This window comes from Lissotriton vulgaris, chromosome 1_1, assembly GCF_964263255.1.
Source record: "Lissotriton vulgaris chromosome 1_1, aLisVul1.2, whole genome shotgun sequence".
NCBI classification, from domain to species: Eukaryota; Metazoa; Chordata; class Amphibia; order Caudata; family Salamandridae; genus Lissotriton; species Lissotriton vulgaris.
The window spans coordinates 896,966,521-896,976,244 of NC_141685.1; the positions used below are offsets into that span (position 1 = coordinate 896,966,521).

The following is a 9,724-nucleotide window of genomic DNA, read 5'->3' on the forward strand; positions in this document are numbered from 1 at the left end:
GACGTACAAGGGGCGGATATGTGGGGTCAAAAAGATCGTAAAGTAAAAGCAGAATACGTTAAACGATTGGCAGAGAGATCGTGGGGTAACCAACCTGAGCTAGAACACAAGGTGTCAGAGTGCTGCCCGTCCTGCAGCCCGTCCTCAGCGTGGACAGGCGCAGACGGGCTGAACTCAGGCGTAACTGCGGTGAAATTCTGGCGATCCCGCTGCGCGTAGCCGCTGCGCGTCAGCATGGCTTGCTTTTATGCTGGTCTAGCCTCCTAGCGACGACTAGACCGCTGGGAGTATGAAGCGCCGCCGGGCGTGTGCCCCACCGAAGATGGCCGCCACACGAGACATGGCGAGGGACCCGCGAAATGCGGTGTTTCTTCCCAATTACAGTGCAGGTAAGCGGGACAGAGGTGCAAGTATGCGAGGCCAGTTAAAAACAGGGGAATAAGAAATAAAATCAAACTAATTAGACAAAAAGAGGTAGTTTTAAAAATATTCACGCGGAGCTGCACGAAGATGCAGCGCTAGTCCTGTGATGCACCAGAGCTTGTGTGAGAACGCTCACCTGAGGTTGCCTTGATTTTTGCTGGTCTAGTACCCTAGCGACGACTAGACCGCTGGGGGCATGAAGCGCCGCCGGGCGTGTGCCCCACCGAAGACGGCCGCCACACAAGACAGGGCAAGGGACCCGCGAAATGCGGTGTTTCTTCCCAATTACAGTGCAGGTAAGCGGGACAGAGGTGCAAGTATGCGAGGCCAGTTAAAAACAGGGGAATAAGAGATAAAATCAAACTAATTAGACAAAAAGAGGTAGTTTTAAAAATATTCACGCGGAGCTGCACGAAGATGCAGCGCTAGTCCTGTGATGCACCAGAGCTTGTGTGAGAACGCTCAACTGAGGTTGCCTTGCTTTATGCTGGTCTAGCCTCCTAGCAACGACTAGATCGCTGGGAGCATGAAGCGCCGCCCGGCGTGTGCCCCACCGAAGATGGCCGCCACACGAGACAGGGTGAGGGACCCGCGAAATGTGGTGTTTCTTCCCAATTACAGTGCAGGTAAGCGGGACAGAGGTGCAAGTATGCGAGGCCAGTTAAAAACAGGGGAATAAGAAATAAAATCAAACTAATTAGACAAAAAGAGGTAGTTTTAAAAATATTCACGCGGAGCTGCACGAAGATGCAGCGCTAGTCCTGTGATGCACCAGAGCTTGTGTGAGAACGCTCACCTGAGGTTGCCTTGCTTTATGCTGGTCTAGCCTCCTAGCGACGACTAGATCGCTGGGAGCATGAAGCGCCGCCGGGCGTGTGCCCCACCGAAGATGGCCGCCACACGAAACAGGGCGAGGGACCCGCGAAATGCGGTGTTTCTTCCCAATTACAGTGCAGGTAAGCGGAACAGAGGTGCAAGTATGCGAGGCCAGTTAAAAACAGGGGAATAAGAAATAAAATCAAACTAATTAGACAAAAAGAGGTAGTTTTAAAAATATTCATGCGGAGCTGCACGAAGATGCAGCGCTAGTCCTGTGATGTACCATAGCTTGTGGGTCGACTTGTGGGATGCACCGTAGCGTTAGGGTCTCAGCTAGGGTCACAAATTGAGATGGTGGAAGGGTCTGTTGTCAGCTTATGTAGGCTTTGAAAGTCGACTTGCAGAGGACGGTGGGCCGAGAAATCGTTAGACTGCACGCTCATGTGACTCGGTTATTTTCAGTCCTTACGCCCTACTGCTGATCCGGTTCTGGGCTCCCGCGACGATTTGCTCTGTTTCTCCGCACTGTTCTCTGCCCGGCTCGGCAACGGCAGTGCTCGGTCCTTCGCCCTTCGCCCTGAGTCCCAGAAAAGTCCCCCAGGGGAACCTGCCTTTCGCCGTTTAGACTCGCTTGCCTCCTCTTCTGAGCCAGTTCACTCGGCTCGGCGTTGGTCTGCACAGGGACTCTGAATGCCCTTCTCCTGGAGAATCGACCACTCTCCTCCCCCTCAGCACTCTGCGCTGCTTCTTGTGGTTCGGGCGGGGGTGTGCTGTGCACTGTGTGCTGTGTGCTGTGTAGGCCACGGATCACGGGTCGATTTAGAGGGGTGCAAAGAGCGCCAGAGAGCCAGGAACGGCTCTCTGGCGTTTAACAAGAATCCTGTGCACGCATATACAATCATAAATCCGATAGATGAGTATGGCCCATTAGTGGCTTGTATCCTTCTCTTAGAACACTTCTATTCAAGGATTTAGTTACCCTGCCAGGTTGGAATTATCACCGGATGTGGGCTCTCCAATCTTGGATTCAGCCATAGAGCCCTGAGAATTGTAGAATACTCTTTTCTACAATGAAACACGTGTCGGCTGGCTGTTTGTACACTTTACCTGATACACGATTAAAAAGACAAGATAAAGTACAAAGACTCCACCGATTGGATTGTCCTATTTCTCTCAACATACTCATCTATCGGATTTATGATTGTATATGTGTGCGCAGGATTCTTGCTAATTTATTACCTTGCAGGTACTTGAGTCATGATTTGAATGGTGCATAAGGTGCAGTGACGCAGTTGTCAAAAGCTCTTGGAAACCCACTAAGCATGAATATTGCTATATTTTCCTACTAAACAAGCAGTCACATGCAATTACCTTGCAGGCACTAGGGTTGTGATTTGAATGGTGTAACAGGTGCATTGACACAGGGGACTAAGAAGCTCGAGGACACCAACTGAACACCAATTATTGCTAGATTTTATTACTAAACAACTAGTCACAAGTGCGTTTACCCGAATATATGATTATACCACGCAAACAAATACAATGCATGGCAATACTACGTGAATTTTACTACGCAAGAGGTTTTACCACGCTGAAATTTACAACGAAGGATTATACCACGCATATAACGTAATGAAGCACCCAACGTCCATCAAGCACAAATGACACTAAAATAAACACAATGATACTAATAGGTTTGTCACTTTCACTGACCCTTCAAAAACGTGTCCCCAAGCAAGATGGAAGAAAAATTCGACGAAGGTTAATTGTTCTTTATAAATATGCATTTTAAAATACACTTTTAGTCACCATTTGAACCCGTTTTTAAAGCTGATTTATACACATATTTTATTTCAAATTACAGTTGTCACTCAATTTACATATATAAAGAGCTGTCCACAATTTTCTTATCAGTGGTTCGCCGCTAACTATTGAGTAAACACTGTTATGAGCTACTGGAGAAAGAAGGCTCAATTTTAGTCCGTAACTGCCATCTACTGACCAAAGTAAGTACACGTTTTAACACACACTAAATAATATAAGGGTATAGTAAATCTGGTAAAAGATTTTACTAAATGTATTTTAATTTTATCATAGCAAAACTTATCTGAGGAGAGTGACAATTGCTTCCAACTGAAAAAAATATCGCAAAGGTAAAGAAAATATGTATTGCCTTTTTTTTAGATTGATTTTGTCAAAATGTCACACAAACCATGTTTGGAAAAGGCAATGTATGCCAAACAGTTTTTACAAACAAAATGTCTGTGAAAGTTACTATATGACTAGAATTAACTCAAATTGAAAAGTAACTAATAAATTATTATTAATTTGATGAGTAGAGAGCAAAGTACATAAATAAAGTAACTAATCAATATTTTGATATTAAAATGCTTGTGTTTTTAAAATTCAGTCTTTTTGTAAAAGTTCCACTGAATATAAAAATGCATGGGTTAAGAAATTTAAAATATATAATTATTTTACTTTATACTGAAACGGATAGAGAAGCAGTTTTTTTTTAAAGTAAGGTATGAACTAATTTTCTGCAGGAAAGATGTTTGGCCATTGTCTATTTGCAAAATATTTCATTCTTAATCAGACTGTTAGCTCAGAAAATATGATATTCATTGTTTTGCAGACAGATTTACTAATCTTACACCCCTGTGTACTTACCTCAGGGTAGGTGTGATCATGGTTTGGGAGCCAGATTTAGGGGCCCATTAGGAACGCAGACGGACTTGCGTCCGTCTGCGACCCATGAGTAGGAGGGAACCTTCGCATGGCTTGCGGAGTACCCTCCTGTGAAATTAGAATTTGACCCCCACCCTGGCGGACACATCCTCTACTTTTACCATTACGGCAGGTGCGGCTTTAAGCTGCACCCACTGCAATGGTAAAAATACATACATTGCATTTGTATGCAGAAAGCGGCAAGCACCGTGCGGTGCCTGCCGATTTCTGCATACAAATACAGGGGGGTACCATAGGTACCCCCCATGTGCACCCCCCACCCCTCCCCTTTCACCAAGGAGGCCCTCAACGGGTCCCCTCAGTGAAGTTTCACATGCTTTTCCATGGATCGCGACCCATGAGTAGGAGGAAAACTCTGCATGGCCTGCGGAGTTCCCTCGTGTGAAATTAGGATGTGAACGCCACCCTAACGGACACATCCTCTATTTTTATCATTGCGGCGGGTGCGGCTTCAAGCTGCACCCGCCACAATGGTAAAAATGCATACAATGCATTTGTATGCAGAAAGCAGCAATTTCTGCCAATTTCTGCATACAAATACAGGGGGGTACCATAGCTACCCCCCCATGAGCACCCCCCACCCCCACCCCCTTCACCCAGGGGGCCCGCAACGGGCCCCCACAGTGAAGTTCCACATCCTTTTCCACGGCGGAAAAGCCGCCGCGGAAAAGCATTTTTAAAAACACATTCTAATGTGGCTGGCGGTGTCTGAGAGTCACTGCCAACATAATAGAGCTTTTGCAACGCGGTTGTAAGCCAACTGCAGAAGAAAAGCAGCGGACTGAAACCAGGACCCACCAGCCATCCTAATGTGGCGGTGGGTCTTTGGTGGGTCAGCAGAGGATTTTCCGCATGCTCCGGGGGTGGGCGGTGGCTTCCGCCGGGCCAGAGGATGTGGTAAATCCGCAATCCTAATGAGCCCCCTTAGTTTTCTTACTCCGCCAGGTACTTACCAGAGGGCAGGTTTTGATCAGAGTCTGTATTCATGAATTACAAATCTTCCTTCTTTGGGTACTTACCTCAGGATAGGTGTGTTGGTCAGTGTCTTGGTGCCAGATTTTCTAATCTTTATTACGATTCTTAGTTGGTACTTACAACAAAGAAATGTAATATTTCGAATTTACAATTTTAAAATATGCAATGTCTTTATTTTTCTAACAAGAAATCAGATAAAGAACCATTAGCGAAAATCGAAAATCTGGTAAAAGGAAGAACATCTTAAGAGATCAGTTGCATGAAAGAAAAATACAACCAATCGTCAGGTACAAATAATTTAACCTATAAATTTGCCTTATCTTATTTTAAAACCTATACTGGTGCAATGAAGAAACTCTGTTTTCTGAGAGCACTTTTTTCCAATTCTTACTCTGCTTCAAACATACCTCAAGAAGGATATTGGGTATTAACTGGGGTCAAGTTTTACTATTTTTAGACAGCTGGGTGCTTTCATTTGGGTAGATGTTGGACAGAGTATGTAGACCAGATTAAGTAGTCTTAAACCACCATGGACTTACCTCAGAAAAGGTGATGGACAATGTATGTGAGCCAGATTATCTATTCGTATTATGCTGAATAATTAGTTTATTGAATGTGTTTGTTAATACATATTAAATTTTCAAAATATGTTACAACAAATAAATGTAATATTTCTAAATTGAAAAATATACTATGTCTTTGTTTTTTAAAACAGAAATCTCCATTACCGTCAATACATAAACTGGAAAAAGGAAGATCAACTTATAACATCAGTTGCATGAATACAACCAAATTTCAGGTATAAATGAAAGAACCTTTAATTTGTCATTTGCATTTTTAAAACCAATACAGGTTCAACAATCTAACTCTGTTTTCCGAATGCACGTTTTAAAATGTTTACTATATTGAAAACTTACACCAGAGAAAATGTTAGACTGAGTCAAGGGGTCAAGTATTACTAATCTAACTCCGCAGGATACTTAAATTAAAGAAGATGCTGGTTAGTGTTGGAGAGCCAGATTAACAATCCATACACCACTGGTTACATACCGCAGGGAAGGTGTTGGTCACTGTTTGGGGACCTGATTTACTTTTCTTACTCCTCTGGGTACTTACCTCATGGTAGTTGTGATGGTGTTTGTTAGCATCTTTGCGCCAGATTTACTATTCTAACTCCGATGGTTACTTACCACTGGGAAGGAGTAGGTAGGTGAATGGGGCAGATTTACTATTCATACTCCGCCGGGTACTTGCCTGAGGATAGGTGTTGGACGGTGTACTTGAGCTAGATTTAGTATTCTTACTCCGCTAGGTACTTACCTCAGAGAAGATCTTTATCAACATCTAATAACTTTACTAAGAAAGATACAACAGAGAAGTGTAAAATGTCTAAATAATAATTGTTAAAAAATGCTATATCTTTGTTTTTCTAACCAGATATCGCAAAGAGAACCATTTACATCAAACCATAAACTAGAAAAAGGAAGAACAGCTTTCCACATCTTTTGCACGAAAGAACAAAACATCCAATATTCAGGTACAAATTAAACAACCTTTTAATTTACCTTATCTTTTTAAATAAACCTCTACTAAAACAACCATCTTACTCCTTTTTTTTTAATTAAGGATTTTTATAGTAATATTAGAAAATAATGAAACAGATAAACAAACTTTAAAAAATCAATTTTAAATTTGCAGATTAACCAATATTTTTTTGTTAACTATTCTAATCCTATTATTGATACATGTAATTGCAGCTACATCTACAATATTGACCTGGAAAACCAAACAGATCGGAAAAGAGAATACAAAAGAAAGCAACACATACAGCAATACTATTGCAAACGAAAGTTCACCACAGAAGAACAAAGAAATGCAAGCCTAAGGTACAATCAAAAACATTTCTGAAAAAACAACTCTATAAATTAACTATTTTAATCAGATATTAAAACTGTCAATAGTGTATCACATTATAATTTGTTGTATGATGTTACTATGCATCTTGTTTCAACTCATGCCTTTTATTTGGGGGGAAAACCCCCCAACCCCCTTTCTGATTTGCAAGCTTTTTTTGGGGGGGAACCCCCCCAAACCCCCTTTTTAAATTTTACCACGCATGAGTTACAACGCGTATTCCATTACCATGCATAACTGTTATGACAAAAATACCTTTAAAACCAAATCTTTACAATGATTTTCATTGAAAACGCAGGCATGATAAAGGCATATTTTGGATAAAGGATAACTCCGATCCCTGCCACTGTAGGGTCGGAGAAAACAGGTAAAACATTTTTGGGTAGTTGAACAGTAAACACCCCACAGCAGGGGCTGACCTATGTCCCCAAAGATAATGCTCCAAATACCTGTGGCTCCCCCTCACCAGCTCTCTATTTTTTTAATAAATACCCAATTCCCCCATTACACATCATAACGAGGAAGTGGAAGTGTCTTTTGATTTCCACTTACCGTGCTGATTGCTTTCACATCGCAACAAAGAGGCTTTATTTTGGGGGGGGGGAGACCCCCAACCCCCCTTTTTAAATTTCCATTATCACACATGCCTTTATTACATATCTTGTAGTAAATGTATGTGTTATAATGGCTATTAGTGGTAACCACCCATGCGTTATAATACATGTGTGGTTAAGGATATGGGTGGAAACAGTTGTGTTAAAGTGTCTGAATCCAGTTTTTATTGATTTGTTTAAACTAAATCTTGCATCTATTCTAAAACAGAAAAAATCATGATTTTTGTAATTCTATTTAGATTCCATTAAACTTCTGTACAGAAAAACACAAGTAGTTTTTACAGGATCTTCAACAGATAATTCAAGTCGCTGAGCAAATTACGTTCAATCTAAGAGGGGTAACAGGTTGTTAAAATTTGGTGGCTACATTTACTGTAAGGATCGTTTAACTGAGCCCAGGAGTCATTGGAGGTGCGTAGAATATTTCTCATTACATTGCAAAGGCAGAGCGGTTACTCTGGGAGACATAGTGGAGAGGTGCACAGAGCATAACCACTCTGCCTTTGCAATGGAGATTGAAGTAAGGGAAAATCTTCAGCAGATAACATTTTTGGCATCCACCTCCAATGAACCCTGTGGCTCAGTTTTACGGTAAGTCGCACAAAACATTCCCATGCATGTTGCCAGTAATATGCCCACAATCCCCAATTTAAGGCGCATGATTCAAAGAACAAAACAGGCAATCAATCCACATGCAATTAGACCACAAACTTTCTCCGACATTAACATCCCCCAAGAACTAACTGTGACTTTTACTAATGAATCTTTCCTTTTATATGATAATGATAATCCCGAAAAACGTCTTCTAATCTTTTCTACAACACGTAATTTGGCCACTCTTGAAAATACAGAAATTTGGATGATGGATGGCACATTTAAATCTATCCCCCATCCATTTACCCAAATTTATACTATTCATGGCTAATATTAACCACACAACTATACCCTTAGTATTTGGTTTGCTGCCTGACAGACAATCTTCCACTTACACTGAGTTGTTATCAGTTATAAAAACCAAAACTCTCAACAAAAGTCCTCGGAAAGTAATAATTGATTTTGAGATACAAATGAATAATACTATTTGTAAACTATATCCAGACACCCAAATTCAAGGTTGTTTTTTTCACTTTTCCCAGGCATATTGGAGAAAAATACAGAAAACATCCTTAGCCGAAGATTATGTGTCAGACAGCAAACTACAATATGAGCTTAAAAAACGAACAGCTTTGTGTTTTGTTCCTCCTGATTTTGTAGATGATTTCTACAATGCAATTGTACAATCAGATTATTATATAGCAAATGAAGAGAAATTGGCACCTCTTTTAAATTATTTTGAGGGAACCTAGATTGGCAATCTTAGCAGGTCAGGTAGCAGGAGGAAGCCAAGGTTCCCCATTGAGTGGTGGAACTGCTACTTGACTTGCTTAGAGGGAGGAGCTAAAACGAACAATTCCATCGAAGGATGCCATAACTCTTTTAATAAATCCATAGGTAGGAATCATCCAAACTTTTATAATTTCTTGGAAATTTTAAAAAAAGAACAAAGTTTTCAAGAAATGAGGATGGCTCAGTCACTTTCAGGTATGCTAAATCCTTGAGTGACATGACGTAGCCAAGAGATGACTGAAAGACTTCAATCAAAACTCCAACAATTTCCTTTAATGGGCACGTCTGACTACCTTGAAAGTATTGCATATATTCTACATTTCTAACACGTGAATTGATTGCCTGTTTTACACATCACCCAAAAGTTATAATTGACATTTTTCAAAATTGACCCAAATTTCAATAAAAAATTACTTTTGCTATCTTACCAACTAGCACATATTTTTGGAAACTGACGGCAGATCAATTTTGGATCATTATATTTAATTTGAAACACTTTAATTTAATTTTCTTTTTTTTAAATTAACAAAGTTAGGTTAGGTATGAATAAAAGAATGTTTCAAAATTTATTAGTCTGAAAATAATTGTCCCAAAGTGTGTATATTACGGCAACCTGCATGGGGATCAAAGTGTAGTTCATAAAAATTAAAAATGATACTCACCACAGAATTTGAAATTACCGTACAGAACTTTCCTTACAGTAAATGTACCTTTCAAATGTTTTCATTTTTTTGGTAAAAAAAGAACAAAACCTAACCGGACCCCGTCTTCATGCCTTTGCATGCTGAGAGGAACGACCGACTACAGAATCAAATGTGAAACAATTATTGACTATGAAGTATCTT

The 9,724-nt window shown here is 40.7% G+C and overlaps 1 pseudogene; it reads left to right on the plus strand.

The window, feature by feature from the left end:
- The first annotated feature begins 340 nt into the window (after positions 1-340).
- LOC147748133 (uncharacterized) lies at positions 341-9,205 on the plus strand (annotated as a pseudogene).
- Positions 9,206-9,724: the final 519 nt, after the last annotated feature.